The sequence below is a fragment of the Bos javanicus genome, chromosome 6 (genome assembly GCF_032452875.1).
Source record: "Bos javanicus breed banteng chromosome 6, ARS-OSU_banteng_1.0, whole genome shotgun sequence".
NCBI lineage: Eukaryota > Metazoa > Chordata > Mammalia > Artiodactyla > Bovidae > Bos > Bos javanicus.
In genome coordinates this window covers 94,661,232-94,683,192 of record NC_083873.1, presented here as the reverse complement: position 1 = coordinate 94,683,192, position 21,961 = coordinate 94,661,232, and positions in this window count along the sequence as shown.

The window sequence follows — 21,961 nt, the reverse complement described above, 5'->3', positions numbered from 1 at the left end:
GTAAAGGCAGGAGGTGGAAGGAAGTTTTAACTCTGGCAATACGGTCTGCTTTTTCTTTTGGGTAAGTTTGATTTCTTGGATTTTTGTGATGGTTGCAAAGCATGGATAGCAATCTAAATGGAATTTGAGAGGACCTGGCAGCATTTCACGGCAAACAGAATGGTAGAAAGTAGAAGCAGTGACAGATTTTATTTTCTTGGGCTCCAAAATCACTGTGGATGTTGACATGTGTGTGTGCATCCGTACTAAGTCGCTTTAGTCATGTCTGACTTTGTGACCCTACAGACTGTAGCCCACCAGGTTTCTCTGTCCATGGGACCCTCCAGGCAGGAATACTGGAGTGGGCTGCGGTGTCCTCCTCCAAGGGATCTTCCTGATCCAGGGATCAAACCTGCATCTTTTATGTCTCCAGCATTCTTTACTAGAGCCACATGAGAAGCCGGTGACTGCAGTCATGAAACTCAAAGACACTTGCTTCTTGAAAGGAAAGCTATGAAAAATTTTAAAAGTAGAGACACCACTTTGCCAACAAAGGTCCATATAGTTAAAACTTTGGTTTTTCCAGTAGTCATATACAGATATGAGAGTTAGACCATAAAGAAGGCTGAGGGCCAAATAATTTATGCTTTCAAACTGTGGTGCTGGAGAAGACTCTTGAGAGTCCCTTGGACTGCAATGAGATCAAACTTGTCAATCCTAAAGGAAATCAGTCCTGACTATTCATTGGAAGGAATGATGCTGAAGCTGAAGCTCCAATATTTTGGCCACCTGATGCAAAAAGCAGACTCTTTGGAAAAGACCCTGATACTGGGAAAGATTGAAGGCAGGAGGAGAAGGGGGACAGAGAATGAAATGATTAGATAGCATCACAGATTCAAAGGATATGAGTTTGACTAAACTCTGGGAGACAGTGAAGGACAGGGAAGTCTGGTGTGCTGCAGTCCATGGGGTTGCAAAGTGTCGGACATAACTTAGGGACTGAACAACAGCAACAACAAATCAGTATGTATAGGCTTGTTACAATACTCCTTTCTCTGTTTCTGTATCACAGCTCATCTTGTTCATCAGTATCCAACATCGTTCCTGGCATATGACTGATTTTCAGTGATGGAAACTCATTAGAGTGATCATCATTATGTTGTGGCAGATGAAATTCTGACTCCTAGTTTAGGGCTCTGTATGATATGGTTTGGGGGGCCCAGTCTTATGCATGCTAAGGCCTGGCCAAGTGTATTCCTTCTGCTCCATGCAGCCTCCCTGGACCATGCCAGGCCTCGCCAGTTCTCTCCTTTCCTTCTGGTCTAACTGCAGGTCTAGACACAGCCTCCTTTAATGCTGGCCACTAATGCTTTCACTAGTTTGGCTCTGTTAACAGCATTGTAATACCCTTAAAAGCACAGACTTGGTCTTAGATTTTTTAAAATGTATTTCTTGAGTATGTAAGCCCTTAAACAGTGCTGAACTCATTATAGGCAAGCAATAAATACTTGTTGATTGTTAGGCCTTGCTCTTTTCAGAAACCTTACAGCTTATTGAAACTTCTTCCAGTTTGGAAGACATCTTTTCTAACATCTGTTTTCTATATTATCTCTGCTCTCGAAAGAATTTAGAACAAATTTTATAATAAACCTTTTCCATTTCTCTGTGTGTGTGTGCTCAGTTGCTCAGTCATGTCCCACTCTTGGCGACCCTATGGACTGTAGCCCGCCAGGCTCCTCTGTTCATGGGAATTTTCAGGCAAGAATACTGGACTGGGTTGCCATTTCCTCCTCCAGGGGATCTTCCCGACCCAGAGATTGAATCCAAGTCTCCTGCATCTCCTGCATGGACAGGGGGATTCTTTATCACTGAGCCACTGGGGAAGCCCTCTTTCACTTCTCTAGTATATATGTAATCCCATTTCAGATCAAAATGAAAAGAGGTCTGTATTCTACTGTCTTTCAGTCTTGTCATTCGAAGTGAATAGATCATGGGCACAAATGTATTGGCATCATTCAGAGTTTTATATACTCCTTCAACTGACATGTTGCCTTGTGTATGAAAATGCCGTTCGGAACTCGTAGATGTCCATCATGACTATAACTCAAATCGTGCATGACCTTAACTCCAAAATACCGTATCTACATTTTCAGCTTTCTAATTTCTAAAGTGATTGGATCGCGCTTCCTCCTCTACTCATGAGCAATGTTCTAAGTCTGATTTAGAGGCCGTCTGTCAGGTGCATTAACCGCTTTGGAGAACAGTACTGTATAAATACCAGAGATCATTGTTATTGTGTCTCCAAGACACTCTTCCAAGAAATGTAATTCCCTGGCCTCCCATGTAAGTTAAATGATATAGCATACGCTTTGCTTGGAGCACTGATGACTTTGGTAAAACTGCCACCTGGCTAACAAGCCCAATGAGAAATGTACAGGAGTGCTCCGATGTCATTTATAACAATGCCTATACGTTGGATAACAAGGGCAGCGTTGGCTCCCACCTCTGTTGGCTGTCTTAACTGCTGGAAAGACTAATCTGCCTTCTGAGCTGCTGTTGGCCATTGCCACCTGCTGGTTCTGGCAAAAGGCTCCCCCTGGCTCCCCTCCTGGTGCTGTCTTGGCAGCCTCCCCAAATGGCCAAGTTTGAGCCAGAGTGCAGGGGCGGTTGGAGCTTCCACATTGCTGAGGTTGCATCATGCAAACTGGCTGACGATGTGGCGCCTCGGTGCTCTCCAGGGTCAGTGTGCTGACTGCTGCGGTGACCAGCTGGCTGGCAGCAGCGGTGATTGGAAACTGCCCCTGAGAACACCACATGTTGGCAAGGAAAGGGTAGCAAGGGAGCAAGGCTTCATCAGAGAAAATAAACAATGCTTTATGAGGGAGCTGTGAGCATTTTCTATCCAGCCTGAATTTGTTTTAGGCATGCAAAACTTTTCTCAGCGTTACATTTAAACATTTATATCTTAATCTCGCAACTCTTCATTCCATTGATTTTAAGTTTCTACCTAGAACTGAGACCTTCCCATTTAGCATGTGGTGGGTCTCAGTCTGTCTGAGGTCACCATGGTTTCTGGTGGCAGCTCTGTAATGAAACATCAAGGGTGCTTACCTTGTCTAATGCTGAAACACAGACACAATTTGTTTATGTATTACATAATCTGCATGGCAAACAAAAGGGTTATATATGCAGTCAGTTCACTGAAGTACACATCTCCTTTTATACGGGTGGAGTCATTTATGAGCTATTGCTCAAACTGGGCTGTAAAAGCCCCATTCGGAGTCCGAGCTGACTGCACGGTTAAGGCCCAGCACAAACAGACTCATAATAGTAAACCTAGCATTCCAGGGAGTGTAAATCATGCTATGAGTTTGAGGCTTTCTGGATGGTTTTAAAATACAGATTTCACTTTTCTTCAGATACAGTGAAGCTAAACATTTAGGAGACAGTTGCTCCTAAAAAGATATACTAGTGTATTCGTAGATGCCAAGAGAAGGGGTTGTGCCATGCCATGGTGGGCCTCAAGGGGAGGCACCAGTGTCAGTCAGGAAGCAGACAGACCAGGAGGAAAGCATGGGCGAAAGTCTTGACTGTGGTTTCCATAGGGGAAGAACAGGCCAAGCAGGCTGAGCAGGCTTACGATTGGCAAGTTCGAATCTTTTCATCAGGCTCTGGACCCTAGGGGCTGTCCCTGGTGGTGTGGTGCCCAGCCCAGGGGTGATCAGGACAGAAGCACAGTTGCTCTGAGTGTCAGAGCCTAACAGAGGGAGTGGTTGGGCTATGGGCTATGGGCTATGGATAGGTTAGTCTAACTTGAAAAGCATGCTCCCAAGTACGTTGTTTGCTATCTCTAGGAATGAGCTAGTCCTGGGCAGGGCAGCAAGGCCTTGGATGAGAAAGCATCAAGAATACACAGTAAAAAGACCTGTTTAACACACACAGAGCTGGCCAGCACACACTGTATCACGCTGGAGTGGATTTACTACAGCAGAGTTGTAGCTTATTTACCCTTTATATTGTCTTCACTGAAGGAATCTCAAATCAAATCATCCTTCAGATTTTCTAACTGCTTGTCATACAGAAAAGAAAGGTACAGTAACCTGTGACACTCAAAATTGCCAGCCGCAGTCATCACATGGGTGTGTGCAGAGGTGAAAAAAAGGAAGAGAAGGCAAGAAAAGAAGCCTCATCAGAAATACAACTGTTTTCAGTGGTTCATGGTGACTGATCCGTTTGATATGCAACAGATCTGATGAGGGAAGAGACATTAGAAAAACATTTTCTCATTCAGTTTTTGTCGTGTGTCAGGAAGCTTTTATTTTGACTTGAGATTATTTGGCTTGTAAGCAATAGGCAGTAGTGACAGTTTTGGAGGGATCATGACCTGAGTGGGGACCCTGCCTCTGGCACTTGGGATCTCTGTGGTATTAGGTTGATTTTGCTAGATCTAAATGTCTCTATCACTAAACATGGAGGTAATATATGGAGATAATAATAAAAATAACTTAAGTGGTCAAAAAATGTTAGCTTTAAGTAAGTCAGATCCCGTTAGAAAGAGCCAGAAAACCAAGATTTGATCAATCTTGTACCCAGTATATGATTCTCCCTTTAATTTTACATCCTTATTAACAAATGCAGAGGACTTCCCTGGTGGCTCAGACGGTAAAGCGTCTGTCTACAATGTGGGAGACCTGGGTTTAATCCCTGGGTTGGGAAGATATCCTGGAGAAGAAAATGGCAATCCACTCCAGGACTATTGCCTGGAAAATCCCATGGACAGAGGAGCCCGGTAGGCTACAGTCCATGGGGTGGCAAAGAGTCAGACACGACTGAGCAACTTCACTAACAAATAAAGAATTTTCATTTTCCATTTCCATTCCCTTCATCTTGATGTTACATTTCTAGTTTTTCTACCAGAATTGATTCTGAAAAAAGGATAATTTGAGCATGTATTAGCATTTAAAGAATATAAGAAGACTGAAAAGTGCAGACATGCTACAAGGGAAGGTTAACATATCAAGAATTGCTCTAGTCTCAATGAAATCTTGCATTCTGATTTTCTTTTTATTTTACTTAAATATAATAGTTAAGATATATTTATAATCTTTTTCTAAAAAAAAATATATATATATATTTATAATCTTTTTCTTTCTTGAAGCTCATAGAATAGAATTTTAAAAAATTTTCTATATGAGAAAAAAGAAAAAAATTTAAAATTTCCATAGTATTTCATTCCATTTTCATGTTTTCTCATTGCCTTTGTTTTCCTAAATTGATATTTAAAAAATAGAGTTGTTGCTCATATGACACATGTAATTCTCATCTTTTTATTTAAGACTGTATCATAGATGTTGCATACCCTATTGTATCCTTCTTAGTGTCTTAGTATTCTTATCTTTAATACTTCTCACGTGATTTTAAAAATTATTGAGAAAACAGAAAGTATGGCTATGGAACAAAGGTCCCAAAATGATAGCTGTTGACTAGAACATCCTGAGAATATACTAGGGAGGACCAACTTAAAAAAAATAACTTTAAAAAGACTCAAAGAAGTTTATCTAAAAATATGGATTTCTACTTTTCTTGAAAACTTAGACCTGTGATACTGTATTTGCATTTTTTTCTTTTTAAATTATTTATTTTAATTGGAGGCTAATTACTTTACAATATTGTAGTGGTTTTTGTCATACATTGACATGGATCAGCCATGGGTGAACATGTGTTGCATTTGCATTTTTCTGTGTAAGGATCTTTGGAAGTAAGAGTAAGATACCTTTCTAGTCGGAGTGAACTTTTCAGCTATGCAATCTCCCAAACCCTGTTGTGACTACTCACTTAATTTAACTACATTTGAGACTAAGGAGATCTAGGAAAGATTCAAGCTAGGTGCATGGTTGAGCTAGATGCTATTAAGTTCACACCAAACTATAAGGATCGAAGGCATTAATTTAGCCATCAGGTCCAGGGACAAGAATGGTAATAGCAGTGAAACAACACAACTCATTGAATATTGCAAAGATGAAGGAGGTTAAAGGGTACTTAGGATGGGGGAGCCTGGTGGGCTGCAGTCCATGGGGTCACTAAGAGTCGGACACGACTGAGCTACTTCACTTTCCCTTTTCACTTTCATGCATTGGAGAAGGAAATGGCAACCCACTCCAGTGTTCTTGCCTGGAGAATCCCAGGGACGGGGGAGCCTGGTGGGCTGCCATCTATGGGGTCGCACAGAGTCAGACACGACTGAAGCGACTTAGCAGCAGCAGATAACATTTGAGCATTGCTAAGTGGAAGAGTACAAAGATTGGTACAGGAAGATGACATGTTTGGCTTTTTATCTGTCAATTTTTTCCCTGAAATTCTTTTTTTCTGGAGGTATTTAAATGTATAAATTATTACTATGTGTCTGCATTAACTGTGTTGCTTCCTAAGATGAAAATGATTCCTAAAAATGGCCACGAAAAATGGCCAGTCACATCTTTCCTTTCTCTTTCTGATGTTGAGCTGAGACCAGACAGAGAACTGAACTATGGTTGCAAAGTCCAGCCATCGGGTCACCAAGGTAACAACTTCAATTGACGATTCCATGAACTGATCACACTTTGGGTATTGAGCCAAGTCACTCAGTCCAAAGAAGAAAAGACTCGAGATCCCATCAGAAGAGGAATCATTAGAATAATTAGAATATCAGCCTAATGGACATGATGCCTACTTTCAAGAATTTAAGGATATATTTGTACACACACAAAAAAGAATTCATTTCCTATGAATTTGAAATATAAAATTAGGAATAATGAGTGAAACTCTACTTTAGCAGATTTAGGAACAAGTACAATCAAGAACCACCTAAAAATTGTTGCTGTTGTTTAGTCACTAAGTCGTGTCTGACACTTTGTGACCCTAGGAACTGTAGCCCATCAAACTCCTCTGTCCATGGGATTTTTCAGGCAAGAATACTGGAGTGGGTTGCCATTTCCTCCTCCAGGAAATCTTTCTGACCCAGGGATCAAACCCAATTCTCCTGTGTCTCCTGCATTGACAGGTGTGTTCTTTACCACTGAGCTATGAGGGAAACCCATCTAAAAATTCAGTTCAGTTCAGTTCAGTTCAGTTGCTTAGTTGTGTCCGACTCTTTGCAACCCCATGAACCACAGCACACCAGGCCTCCCTGTCCATCATTAACTCCCGGAGTCCACCCAAACTCATGTCCATTGAGTTGGTGATGCCATCCAAACATCTCATCCTCTGTCATCCCTTTCTCCTTCTGCCCTCAATCTTTCCCAGCATCAGGGTCTTCTCAAATGAGTCAGCTCTTTGCATCAGGTGGCCAAAGTATTGGAGTTTCAGCTTCAACATCTGTCCTACCAATGAACACCCATGACTGATCTACTTTAGGATGGACTGGTTGGATTTCCTTGCAGCCCAAGGGACTCTCAAGAGTCTTCTCCAACACCACAGTTCAAAAGCATTAATTCCTTGGTGCTCAGCTTTCTTTATAGTCCAACTCTCACATCCATACATGACCACTGGAAAAACCATAGCCTTGACTAGACGGACCTTTGTTAACAAGTAATGTCTCTGCTTTTTAATATGCTGTCTAGGTTGGTCATAACTTTCCTTCCAAGGAGTATGTGTCTTTTAATTTCATGGCTGCAATCACCATCTGCAGTGATTTGGGAGCCCAGAAAAATAAAGTCTGACACTGTTTCCACTGTTTCCCCATCTATTTGCCATGAAGTGATGGGACCAGATGCCATGATCTTAGTTTTCTGAATGTTGAGCTTTAAGCCAACTTTTTCAGTCTCCTCTTTCACTTTCATCAAGAAGCTCTTTAGTTCTTCTTCACTTTCTGCCATAAGGGTGGTGTCATCTGCATATCTGAGGTTATTGATATTTCTCCTGGCAATCTTGATTCCAGCTTGTCACTGAAAACAGAAATGTGTCCCTGGAAAGTAGTGAGTTTCCTTGCACCAGAGGCATACATATACATGCTGGAAAATTACTTGTCAGGGAGCTGGGAAAGGGATGCAACTATTGACGAAATGGCCTCTATAATCTTACCCAGTCTTACCAGAGTCTGCAAGCCAGAGTATATCACAAACTACTCCAGAGACTCTTAAATTGATACATAATGGTCGCAACTCTGAAACACAACTTGCACTTCCAGTGGAGCCAAGAAGTTGAGAGTAATCTTCTATATCCTACTCAGATCCGTACTGGTTGCCAAACTGCAGGGGAGTAAAAGACTCTGCGTTATCTTGATAGACGAGCTGGCGAATCCCACACAGCTGTGTTGTGGAAATGTTCTCCATTTCCCTCATGATAACATTGAGTCATAAAAGAGAGAAATGAACATTTATTTGCCAACTCCACCTGTCTGTTGGGCCCACCAGATCTATATTAGCATCAAGGGAACTTGCCTATAGTGCTGAAAATTTTATCAGTTGGAGAGAAGCAACTGTTTTTTCCCTTAAATTGTGGTTAAAGCCAGTTCCTTTTTTTTTTCATCAGAAAACAGAATGATAAAAAACTGAGACCTGGATGACTCATTTGTCAATGTCTACATTTAGTTAAGTGTTTGGAACATAACATCTTGAAACTTCTGAGCTTCACATTCTAAAAGCTCAGAACTAGGGTGAAGAGTGTTTTAATTCTGAATCCAATCTGAATGGAAGAAACGACCCTTTACTTAGAAAAGGGGAAAAATAATACAATTCATTTGTGTCTTCTAGATAAAATCAATATCAATGGAGAAAGCAAAGGAGGTGAATGAAAATTCAAGAGGAACAATAGTTTCTTTAAATCCAAAGTTCTTGGATTTATCCACATCTTAAATTTCTTGGTAAATTCATTATTTCTGAAATCATTGCAATGACATCTCCTCCATGATAATAGAGGATTAATTTTAGAGTTGAGTGGGAAGTAAGTTTTCAATCCATCCAGATTAACTGATGCACTAATTGAAGTGTCTGTTTTCTTTTTATTTATATTTGCAATTAAATCATCTGCTTCTGTTACACTTTTAGGACCAGATATTTGTTAGGCAGATTCCTTGGAAAATTAAACTTACTATGTGACCTCCAAGTCACACTTTCAAGTTGAAGTTTAAGTATGACCTAGTGCAACAACGTCAACATCGGAGAAGGCAATGGCACCCCACTCCAGTACTCTTGCCTGGAAAATCCCATGGACAGAGGAGCCTGGTAGGCTGCAGTCCATGGGGTCGCTAAGAGTCGGACATGACTGAGTGACTTCACTTTCACTTTTCACTTTCATGCATTGGAGAAGGAAATGGCAACCCACTCCAGTGTTCTTGCCTGGAGAATCCCAGGGATGGGGAGCCTGGTGGGCTGCCGTCTATGGGGTCACACAGAGTCACACACGACTGAAGCGATGCAGCAGCAGCAGCAGCAGTGCAACAATGTATGTTGTTCTCTTTTAAAGAATAATGTGAAAACACAAAACAGGAATTAATCAATAACAAAAACAAGGCAGGTTCTCTGGACCAGAAAAACAAATCAGACCTGGCATCTGTACCCACCTCCTTCACCATTTGATTGATAACTGTGATTTGCTGACTCTCTCAATTACTCCGGTTTCATTACTGTCTGAGAAATATGCCAAGGACTCATTCAACTTTTATTGTCTTTCTAGCTTTCTGCTTGCATGAAATGCCCAAAACTGGCATTTCAGGAAAAGGATAAGCAAATTAACTACAGCCAAAAGAAAAAAAATCAGTTTCTTCAATGTGACCCTACAATCAGTGTCATATTGCACTATTACCAAAACCGTATAGAAATGCACACTCATTAAGGGCACTGCAAGGCAGCACACAACTTGCTCTAAGTTCTGCCAGTGTGCAGCTCCTATGTATATTTATTTGACTTTTATTGTGCTAATAAAATCCCCTTTCTGGTCTCAGGTGAACAGAGCCATTTTCCAGTTCATTGTAACAATCTCCTTCCTTTGCATCTACTTGGTCACTGATCCACACAGGATATGGTTTTGTAATGACCTTGAATTAAAGGGGCCACACAGAACCTTATGACTCTAGTAGATTTTGAGTGTTTTAATTCTGTAAAATTTGAAAACAGTAAAAATCCCAAATTATGTACTTTTTGTCTGGATGGTAAATATGAGAACATGTGGACTATTTCCCATAGCATCTTTTAAGACTGGAAACACCCAAGCTTTGAACTAGCATCTCAGGAAATGCCCAAGCCTTTATCAGTTTAAATTTGTTGTTGTTGTTGTTCAGTCTTGTCTGACTCTTTTGTGACCCAACAGAGTGTAGCCTCATGGGCTCCCCTGTCCATGGGATTTCCCAGGCAAGAATACTGGAGTGGGTTGCCATTTCCTTCTCCAAGGGGTCCTCCCGAACCAGGGATAGAATCTGCATCTTCTGCATTGGCAGGCAAATTCTTTACCACTGAGCCATCAGGGAAGCCCATACGTTTAACTACAACTTCCTAACTCTGGTCACTAACTGCTAGGGGCACTCTTAAGAAAGACATTAATACTAGGTGTTAACTAACTTTGTTCCTATTTTCTTTGGTAACTTTAGTCAGAAATCCAGCTTTTGCCTTTTTCTTTGATGTCTACATTCTACAGTCACCAGCAGGATGGTGCTAGATTTGTTTCCAAGTGTCATCCAAATGTATGCCAGCAAATCAACATTTTAAATGGGTGCCACCTGCAGATAATAACATTTTGCATTTGATTTTTATTATAATGCAGATTTTTAAAACACCAGGAAAATACATGTATATACATGGCTGAGTCCCATTGCTGTTCACTAGAGACTACCACAACATTGTTAATCAGCTACATCGCAATACAAAATAAAATATTTAAAGGTTGAAGAAAAAAAAAAAAACAAACACCAGGAAGGAAAAGATGACCCCTCTTGAATTCTATTTCTAATCCGGGTATTGGTATTTTTGTTGATACTCTCCTTTTACAGTTTTTTTTCTAGTCACCCTGCTCTTCTGGCCAGTGCCCGACTGGGGCTCTTTGCCATTGACCATGTGTTAAGATGGAATTTGAAATGGGATCTCTCTACAATAACAACGTCTCAACCTGAAACTTGGAGCTGGGCCTCTTTACACTTATCCCACCTGCAGCCCCTTTGAGCAGAGTTGCCTCTTTCTGACCTCATCTACTCTTCCTAACATTCTTCCCTGGTTCTCTCATCTACGATCTATTTCCTGGACTACATGGGACTACTTGGTAAGTTATTTCAGGGCTACAGTCCCTTCAAATGCATCTCTGTGGTCTTCCCAGGTCCAAGCGCAGAACTCTGGGGACTTCCCTGGTGGCCCAGTGATTAAGACTTCGCCTCCCAGTGCATGAGGTACAGGTTCCATCCCTGGTCGGGAAGCTAAGATCCCGCATGACTCTCGGCCAAAAAACCAAAACATAAAACAGAAGCAATATTGTAAGAAACTCAATAAAGACTTAAAAAAATGGTCCACATTAACAAAAAATGCTAACATAGAACTTTGATGTAATAAAGCATGTACTAACTTTTGGATATGTAAGTAAGTACTAGATTTTATTGGGTCTTCCCTTGTGACTCAGTGGTAAAGAATTTGCCCTCAATGCTAGAGACCCGGGAGTCTTTGCGACCCCATGGACTATACAGTCCATGGAATTCTCCAGACCAGAATACTGGAGTGGGTAGCTGTTCCCTTCTCCAGGGGATCTTCCCAACCAGGGATGGAACCCAGGTCTCCAGAATTGCAGGCAGATTCTTCACCAGCTGAGCCACGAGAGAAGACCCCTAGATTTTATTACATCTAGTCTAAGTAAATACAACTGAAAAACCACCTCTATAATACTGTTCTTGGGTGAGGCTAACATAGAATTTAAATTTTTATTTAATTTTTTGGTCATGTTGCTCGAATGTGGCACCTTAGTCCCTGACCAGGGATCGAACCTGCACCCCTTGCATTGGAAGGTGAACTTTTAAGCACTGGACTCCCAGAGAAGTCTCAGAACTTAAATTTTGCTTGCTTAACATTTACCTCAATTTTCACATAAAAATTTTATTGTTTTCTTAAAATGACAAACTTCTAAGTATGTATTTTCTAAACATTCTGAAATTAAAATATATTTGTGTAGATTTATATGTAATTTAAAAAATATTCTCTGAAAGGCAGAAAAATTGCACATTAGACTCTTCTTTTCCATGGTTTAAGACACATTCTTATGGACGACAGAGGATGAGGTGGTTGGATGGCATCACCAACTCAATGGACATGAGTTTGAGCAAACTCCAGGAGATGGTGAAGGAAAGGGAAGCCTGGTGTGCTGCAGTCCATGGGGTCACAAAGAGTGAGGCACAACTTAGAAAATGAACAACAACATTCTTGTAAAAACCTTTCACAGATAATAGTATAGGAGGCTTCATGCTTTTCCCTACAGACTAACAGACCCACAGAAGGCGGAATTGTCAGTGAATGATATCTCTATTTGGTGACAGCATTAGCCTTTGGATTCAGTCCAGTTTTCAGATATAATCTCTCCTGCATATGTTTAAAAACTTCAGAAATACCACACCTCCAGAATAAAGCATTTATGAGAAAGATTGCAAAAAATGAAAAGGCAGAAAACATTCAGGAAAAGAAGAAATGCTACACGATTTATGTCATCTGTCCATTATAATTTTATATTAAATAAGCAACATGCTTGCATGCAAATTTCACAAGTCCAAATGGTACCATCGCCTGTAATACTGCTCTGATGGGACCAGCTACCACAGAGCTGCTTCAGAATCCCTTTGTTTCTAATACATCACAATTGATGCAGGAGATAGTAGGCCCCTGGGGCAGACAGTTGGAGTTTGTTCTCTATGGATGGATGCTCCAAGAGGAAAACAGCAGGACAAGAGAGGGAGAAGGCTGGGCCCTGCCCAGATGAGACCACATATTCCTCATTCTTGAAATTACGGAGACCTCTCTGACTACACATGTGCAGAAAGCTTCCTTGGAGATCAAAAGACAGGGGGTATCACCTCATAGTAAGTGATGCAACTACCTGTAAGCCTCTCTACCAGAATCTGTCTTGGTTAAGAGATATGTAGCACAGATGCAAGGACCTTAAGATATATCGAATATGATCTCAGCACTAGGCAAAGTAAGATAATTGGTCAAAGGAAACCAGGAAGAAAGGCCCCACAGAAGTGATTCAAGTCACACCACAAGGGTGCGACTCTGTCTCTGAGCCCACTCGTGTCTATCCACACGTACTGTACTCTTTTTTTCCCTCCTAATAAATACTTTACTTGTTTAACTATTTTCCATCTTTGTGGGAATTCTTTTCTGAAAAGCCAAAGAGCCAGGGCCTTGTCACTGACCACCGGCCTAGAAGTGAGGATTTGGTGCTCTCACAGCCTTGGCTTGTCCTCAATCTCTGGTGGGAAACCCAAGCCCTACTTCAAACTGCTGCAGGCCAAGGCCTCTCAAGATCACAGTGATATGTGATGTTTATTCCCAGGGGCCTTAATGCTTTTTCATGAGTTTGGGTCGATATAACATAATATCCAGATTATGTGCATTTCCTTTTTAATCATTGTAGCATTACCTCTCTTTCTGTCAAGAGAAAAAGAGGTAAGACTCCAAACCAGTTGTCAAGAGAAAAATAGGTAAGAGAAAAAACAGGTAAGACTCCAAACCAGCTGTCAGTTGGGTAAAAACAAGCGTGGAAAGAACAGGTATGGAGTATGAAGTCTTACAGTTTATGTCTTACAGAATTTTTAGAATGAAATGATACCTACCTATCTCATTTTTCATTCAGTTATTAAGTTCCAGGTACTGCTCTGTGAGTTTTGAAGCTAATATTCCCTGAAAAAGACTTTGATTAAACTCTTGGAGAGTCAGTCAATGATAAATATAAACAGAAGAAGCTCTTGTTCTCATGGAGTTTAGAGTCGAGTGAGCTTTACCATGAAAGATCTTCTAAGTGCTTAAACCCATACTATGTTTCACTAGGTCAGGAACTGGCATAACTATGGCCTAAGGGCCAAATCTGGCCTGCCACCTGTTTTTGTAAAATTTTACTGGAACCCAGCCATGCCCATTCATTTACATATTGTCTGTGGCAGCTTCTGCACTGTAGCAGCAGAACTGAGTAGTTGTGATAGAGGCCATATGGCTTGCAAAACCTAAAATATTTACTATCTGGTCCTTTACAGAAAAAACTCACCGACCCCTGCACTAGGTGAGACGACAACTTACAGACAACAGCTTTATCTGTTTAAAGCTGAATTTAACTCCTACGTCTTACTGTGTTTTATCAGTGAGGAGACAGACCCACAGAGGGTAAGTATCTCAATGAAAATCATGTGATGACCAAGAGACAAAGTCAATATTAAATGCTAGCCTTCTAACCATGGGTGACAGTCCAATGTGTTTATTTATTCCACAACATTCCTTGGGCTTCCCTAGTGGCCCCTGAAATGCAGGAGACCAGGGTTTGATCCTTGGGTGGAGAAGATCCCTTGGAGAAGGAAATGGCAACACACACCAGTATTCTTGCCTGGAAAATCCCATGGACAGAGGAGCCTGGCGGGTTACCGTCCATGGGGTCACATAAGAGTTGGACATGGCTGAAGCTACTAACACCTTCACTTTCACTTTCATTCCTTGTGCTAAACCTGGCTCTTGAATACAGCAGAAGGGAAGATCTGTCTCTAAGGAGTCTATGAGTTTGAGCAAACTCCAGGATATAGTGAAGGACAGGATAACTGGCGTACTGCAGTCCAGGGGGTTGCAAAGAGTTGGACATGACTTAGTGACTGAACAATAAAAGGGGTTTATTGTCAAAAAAGAAAACATAGCTCAAAGCACTTTCTAGACTTTAAGACCTTGAGAGAGTCTTTGTCATGTGAAAGAGAGTTGGTGAATTGTTCCCATCTTAGAAAGTAGGAAAAAGACTAAGGTGGACACTTGTTTGCTAACCACATTGCTAGAGAAGCTGATAGAAAAGAAAACTACTTTTAAACTTTATCCTCTAGAGTTCTGTTTATGAAACAATAACACTGGACTCAAAGTATATTTTTAAAAATTAAGAAAAAGTACTTTCTCTGCATCACTATATCCTTAGCACTTGGTTGTACAGGATGTTAAGAATTGGCCTTGCCAAAAATACTTTGTTCTAAACTTCTGAGCCTAAAAATATTTTTTCACTTTGGATTTGTAATAGCCTTTGGCTTTCAACTGTTTCTAAATGACTAACCAAGTAGATATTTTTGTGAGCAATCTTGGACCTTAAGAATTTTTACCCCCTCAGTTTTTTTTTTTTTTTGTCTTCTCAGATTTTAACTCTAGAATTCGAGTCCCTTACATAAAAAAGAGCTTGAAAAATACTTTTTAAAAACATATTAATTTTAGTCAACAAATCAGTGACATGCCAAGCCATATTGAAGCTTGAGGCAAAAGGAAAAAGCGGTGATACAGCTTCTGTATTTCCTTAACATTTTGATATTTTATTCCTCATGGATTTTTTTTTGCACTAATTGTGATTTTTGAAAATACTGCATAAGAATATTATTTACGTTGATGACTAGAGTTTTTCTTTTGGCAGTCTCTTAAATTTCACTTCAAAAGCAAATGCCTTACTCACTTTATTCTAGTCCCAACCCTGCATAAATCCAAATATTTTAAAGATATCTTTCTTTCACTGAAAATATTGTATAAAATAAAGCTTCAGAGAAAAATCTAGTTTGGCATTCTTTTCCTTCATGAGTCCATTCCTAGCTTAACAATAAAAATAAAACTTTGTGGAATACTTGTGTTCATCTGATGGTCCCCAGTGACTGAAGTGTACCAGGAGGAAAGAGTGACCTGTGTTTGGGTAATAACTGATGGTCACTGCTTCACAGTGGATGGAGAAGACCCAGGAAACAGGCTTCAAGTCCTGGGAATTTCTTCTTTTTGCCCTTCAGTGTCCATTTTCAAATAGATGTAAACTATAGTCCTGGTAAGAGCATCTGCTGACTCTCCCTTCAGTCATCTAGCTCAGCATTTCTATACCAATGAATCTACAGTGCTTGGAAGAAGAGGCAGCAAGCCTTTCTAACTAAAATCTAAAGCTACACCCTCCAGTCAATTTCTCAGTAACTAAACTGATAATTTTATCTTCATTCTATCTATGTCTTTATTCTCAACTGGTTCTAAACATGAGATGAAAAGAAAGGGTGCTTTTTGTTGACCTTAATCCCAAAATTTCCTCCTTAACTTTTGTTATTTAAGTCTAGTCCTTTTAAAAGATCTTTTGGTTCTAAGGACTTCTAACTCTAATAATAAATTTTGAAGTCCTGTCTGCTTTCCCCATACCTTACTCAGAATTTTGATGACTTTCCAAATGGAGAATTTTAACATGAAGGAAACATTTTATTTTAAATTAAAATGAAGTATGAACAAAAATGAATATTTTAAACCCAAACTGACTCGATTATCTTTTCATTTTGCATATTAACTGACAAAATGCATGTCTGTTTCATAGTTGCTCTTTTTGCAAAACATATACATTCTGCTTTGCTGTTTCACATTACTCAAATCCATTTTTCTGCTTTTATAAAATCATTATAATTACACAGGCATCATTCTGTTATGTGCATGATTTACCAAATCATATCCATCTTAAACATTTAGATATTTTTCTAATTTCTTCTTCTAGGGAAGACAATCAAAGGAAGCTCATAATAAATAGAAAATATATTTCTATTTACTTTTTTTCTTCATCTATATTACTTGAAGTAGAGTTGTTGACATGACTGAAGCGACTTAGCATGCACACAACACATGGGGTTGTTAGGTTAAAGATATAAATATATTTATGGTTGTAGTTAACTATTCAAGCATCTTTTTTCATATTTTTCTTTTTAAAAATAAAAATCACATTTCCAAAGATGATAATAGAGTGGCATGGTAATTTATATTTGACCTTTCTTCCTGAAATTTCAGAATAGTCTAAATATTTTAACTGGAGCCCCTTTGATTGAATTAGTGTCCTATAAGAAGAAGAAACCAGAACTCTCTCTTTCCATCATGTAACGATACAGCAAGAAGGCAGCTATCTGAAAGCCAGGAAGAAAGTTTTCACCAAGTCAACCATGAGCCACCTAATCTATGATATGTTGTTATAGCAGCCTGAGCTAGCTATCAAAACGTGATTTGAGCTTTTCCTTTCTTCCAGTTGCAGACACCTATGACAGCTAGTGTTTTATAACAGTCACCTGGAAATGTTTTATTTGCTTAAAATAACTCAATTACTTGTATGTGGTCAGGGCTTTATGCTTTTTATTTTAAATTTATCCTCAAAGATGTCCAGTAAAAAATCCCATGGAAATATTCGGATTTCACTGGCACCATTTTAGACTCATCTGCAAAAAGAATGGAAAACATAAAAGCTAAATAATTACCTGTATAATTAAAGTCCCATATCATTTTTCCATTAGTATATCATTGTTTGAATAATTGAATTTTAGCCTTTTTATTTTAAGGTCTACTTAGCTCTTATGGTAGAGATTGGAACTTTAACATTTTAAGAAGATAAAATAAGCCTATACCCATTGTCACTAAGCCTGATTATGATAGTTATTAACTTTGACAACAGTATGTTTACATTACCAACTTTGATCTAAAATTAGAAAAATGATTTGCAAATTATATGAGAGCAGAATAAATTGGGAATAAAATTCAAGCACAGTCAGCTTTCATTTTGTTTTCTGAAACCAATTCCATTCTATGTTTGGGATGGGGGAGCTCCCCCATACCAGCAAACAAATCTCAGACAGAATGTCCAAGAATTCAACTCAGTTCTGGCACTATTTACCCAGAAATAGCATCAGATTCTACAGGTTAAGGGCTCAGTCCTATAAGACTATCCCCTGTCCCCTTACATACTTCAAAGGCCAGTTTCAAGCCCAGACTGCTGTCTTTCTGATCAGCCAGCTACAGACTGGCGGTTCCAACTACCCCACCTTGGATTTCAGATGCCAATGGAAAGTCCAGGTTGATACCTGTATTTTAACTGTGTGCATGGGTGTGAAGTTGCTTCAGTCATGTCTGACTCTTTGAGACTCTGTGGACTGTAGCCCCCTAGGCTCCTCTGTCCATGGGATTCTCCAGGCAAGACTACAGGAGTGAGTTGTCATGCCCTCCTTCAGATGATCTTCCTGACGCAGAGATCGAACTCAGGTCTGCTACGTTGCAGGCAAATTCTTTTACCATTTAAGCTGCCAACTGACTGTCTCTAAAACAGAGGTTCACTTGATCCCTTTTCCTGATTTGATTAACTTGCTAGAGCAGCTCACAGAACTCAGAGAAACAATTTACTTGCTAGATTACCAGTTTATTATAAAAAGATAATACTTAGGAGCAGCCAGGGATTCTCAAGTGACGCAGTGGTACAGAATCCATCTGCCAAAGCAGAAGACACAATAGACGAGGGTGCTATTCCTGGGTTGGGAAGATTCCCTGCAGTAGAAAATGGCAACCCACTCTCCAGTATTCTTGCTTGGAAAATTCCATGGTCAGAGAAGCCTGGTGGGCTACAGTCCATGGGGTTGCAGAGTCAGAATTGACTGAGCACACACACACAGCCAGGTGGAAGAGATGCATATGGAAGGTAAGTGGGGAGGAGCGATGCAGAACGTCTATGCCCTCAAGAGGCAGATCACTCCCCAAATCTCCTCGTGTTCACCTACCCAGAAGTTCTCTGAATCCAGTCCTTTTGGGTTTCATGGAGGTTTTGTTATATAGGCATAAATGATTAAATGGTTTTTGGCAACTGATTCAACCTCCAGTTCCTTTTCTCTTTTCAGGAGTGTGGCTGCTGCTACTGCTAAGTCGCTTCAGTCGTGTCCGACTCTGCGACCCCGTAGATGGTAGCTCACTAGGCTCCCCTGTCCCTGGGATTCTCCAGGCAAGAACACTGGAGTGGGTTGCCATTTCCTTCTCCAACACATGAAAGTGAAAAGTGAAAGTGAAGTCACTCAGTTGTGTCCGACTCTTAGCGACCCCATGGACTGCAGCCTACCAGGCTCCTCCGTCCATGGGATTTTCCAGGCAAGAGTACTGGAGTGGGGTGCCACTGCCTTCTCCGTAGAAGTGTGGGGTGAGACTGAAAATTTCAATCCTCTAATCTGTGGCAACCAGCTCCCATCCCTAGGTAGAGTCTGAAGTTGCCTTATTAACATAACAAAAGACATCTTGATCACTCTCAACCCTTAGGAAATTCCAAAGATTTTGGGAGCTTAGGGTCAGGAATCATGATGAAGTCCAAATATATAGGAGAAATATATTTTGGTTATCTGAATTAAAAAAATATATTTCTTCTACATCACAGTATCACGAGCTTTTAAAAGAAAAAAAAAAGCAGTACATAAAATATTATATGAAAGTGAAAGTTGGAATTCTCCAGGCAAGAATACTGGAGTGGGTTTTCATTCCCTTCTCCAGGGAATCTTCCCGACCCAGGGATCAAACCCTGGTCTCCTGCAGTGCAGGCAGATTCTTTACTGTCTGAGCCACCAGGGAAGCCCAAAATATTACATAGCAGATAAAGTACTTAATGGGTACTTGGATCAGAAATAGATATATCAATTTCAGAAGAGTTCACTTTTTTTATTGCTATAATGAAGGTTTTTTATTTACATAAAATATTTTTTGATGTATAAAAATTCCACTTGACAATTTTTTTCAGGAATATATTACTTACCCTCTGTATTAGTCTGTGTCTTTTAAAGAAAATAGTGATATTTCAAACAAGCAATCAGACACAAAAGAAATACAACAAGCAATTAGACACAAAAGAAATACAAGCAATTAGACACAAAAATGACAGAATGGCTGAAGCAGCAAAAGGAAGTACGTGAAGTAACCCAGATATTAGTAACTGTATAAAGCTGCTATCACTTTTAGAATGGAGGAAGGAAAATCACCCCGATTCATGATCACTGTGTAGTTGAGGGGCTGTAACTACAGCCACTGGAACCAGCTGAAGGAAACCAGGTGCTTATACTGCAATTGACATTGCAAGATCCCAAAGCTTGCAGCTATAGCTGCTGGATCCAGGGTCGAATGGCACTGTGCTCTAGGGGCATCTTAAACGCTTCCTGCCTTGATTACCTCCACAACAGAAACCTAGAGTCCATACTCCGGGGAGTGCCCAAGGCATAGCCTACAAGAGAAAAGCAAAAGAAATATATCTTGTGTCCTTTGACTTTATAACTTTCCAAGACCTCCCATTGCAGGAACAGGAAGCCAGCTAGAAAGATGGTGGGGGTGGCTGGGAAATGTAGTTTCCAGGCTTCAAGCCCCCATGACATGGAACAGAGCACCGAACAATGGAAATGGACAAAGGAAAAACAGATAAATGATGTCACGCCCTACATAGTGTACAACTGGTAAAGATATTTTCTTCTCCAAGTACTTTAAAGATATAAGAGTTAAAATAATAATTATACCTGTAATAGGGCTTCCTAGGTAGCGCTAATGGTAAAGAACTTGCTTGCCAGTACAGGCGACATCATGAGAAGTGGGTTCAATCCCTGGGTTGGGAAGATCCCCTGGAGTGGGAAATGGCAACCCACTCCAGTATTCCTGCCTGGGGAATCCCATGGACAGAGGGTCCTGGTGGGCTACGGTCCATGGGGTTGCAAAAGAGTCAGATATGAATAAAGTGATATAGCATATACCTGCAATATTATTTATTTATTATCAGCATAACTTTTTAATTCTTGTGCTTTGAACATGATTTAATAGAAGGTCTAGACTACATACATACAAATAATATGTGATTAGAACTAGGGTAAAAGTCCTGTTACCTCAGGAAGCTGTTGATTATTGGCCTTCAAGGAACACAGATCCCAGTACGTGTTGGCTGCCTTATCCCATTCTCATTACAGGGGCAGCTACTACAGTTTCAGGGTCTGCTTTGACCACTGCTCATCCACCATCTGCAATACGAATCCTATTTTCTGGAGTAAGACCACTTACCTGTGGTTTCAAGGGCTACCCTCACTTCTGATCAAGTAATCACAAATTTGGGGTTCCCAGTACACCTCTGTTTTGACAACTGTCCAGAAAAACTCATAGAACTCAGGAAAATATTATACTTATGAGAAGAATTTTATTAGAGCAAAAAAAAAAAAAAAAAAAGGATGTAAATGAGAACCAGACAAAAGAAGAGGTACACAGGGGTGAGGTCTGAGGGAGTTCCAAACGAGAAGCTTCCAGTGTCATCTCCAAGTGCAGTCAGAAAGCATCACTGTCCCAGAACATCAGTGTATAGCAACATGCACAAAATATTGCCAACAAGATAGTTCCTAAAGCTTTGATGTCCACAGTTCTCCTGGGATGTCATCACATGAGCAAGACTGATTGAGTCAGAGGCTATGTGACTGAACTACACACTCTCTCTTCCCTCTGGAAGTCCAATTGGTATTACATGGCTCAAAACCCCAACTCTGTAATGACATGGTTGATATTTCTGGTATGGTCTGTCTCATTACTACAAACTATTTATGCACTGTAAATAGCAAAATACTCTTATCACTCTGGAAATTCCAGGATACCTCTCAGGAACCGGGGGGAAAGGCCAGCCAATTGTTTATTATACAGGACTCACTTCAGTTCAGTTGCTTAGTCGTGTTAGACTCTGTGACCCCATGGATGCAGCACGCCAGGCTTCCCTGTCCATCACCAACTCCCAGAACGTGCTCAGACTATGTCCATTGAGTTGGTAATGCCATCCAACCATCTCATCCTCTGTTGTCCCCTTCTCCTCCCACTTTCAGTCTTTCCCAGCATCAGGGTCTTTTCCAATGAGTCAGTTTTTTGCATCAGGTGGCCAAAGTATTAGAGTTTCAGCTTCAGCATCAGCCCTTCCAATTAATATTCAAGACTGATTTCCCTTAGAATGGACTGGTTGGATCTCTTTGCAGTTCAAGGGACTCTCAAGAGTCTTCTCCAACACC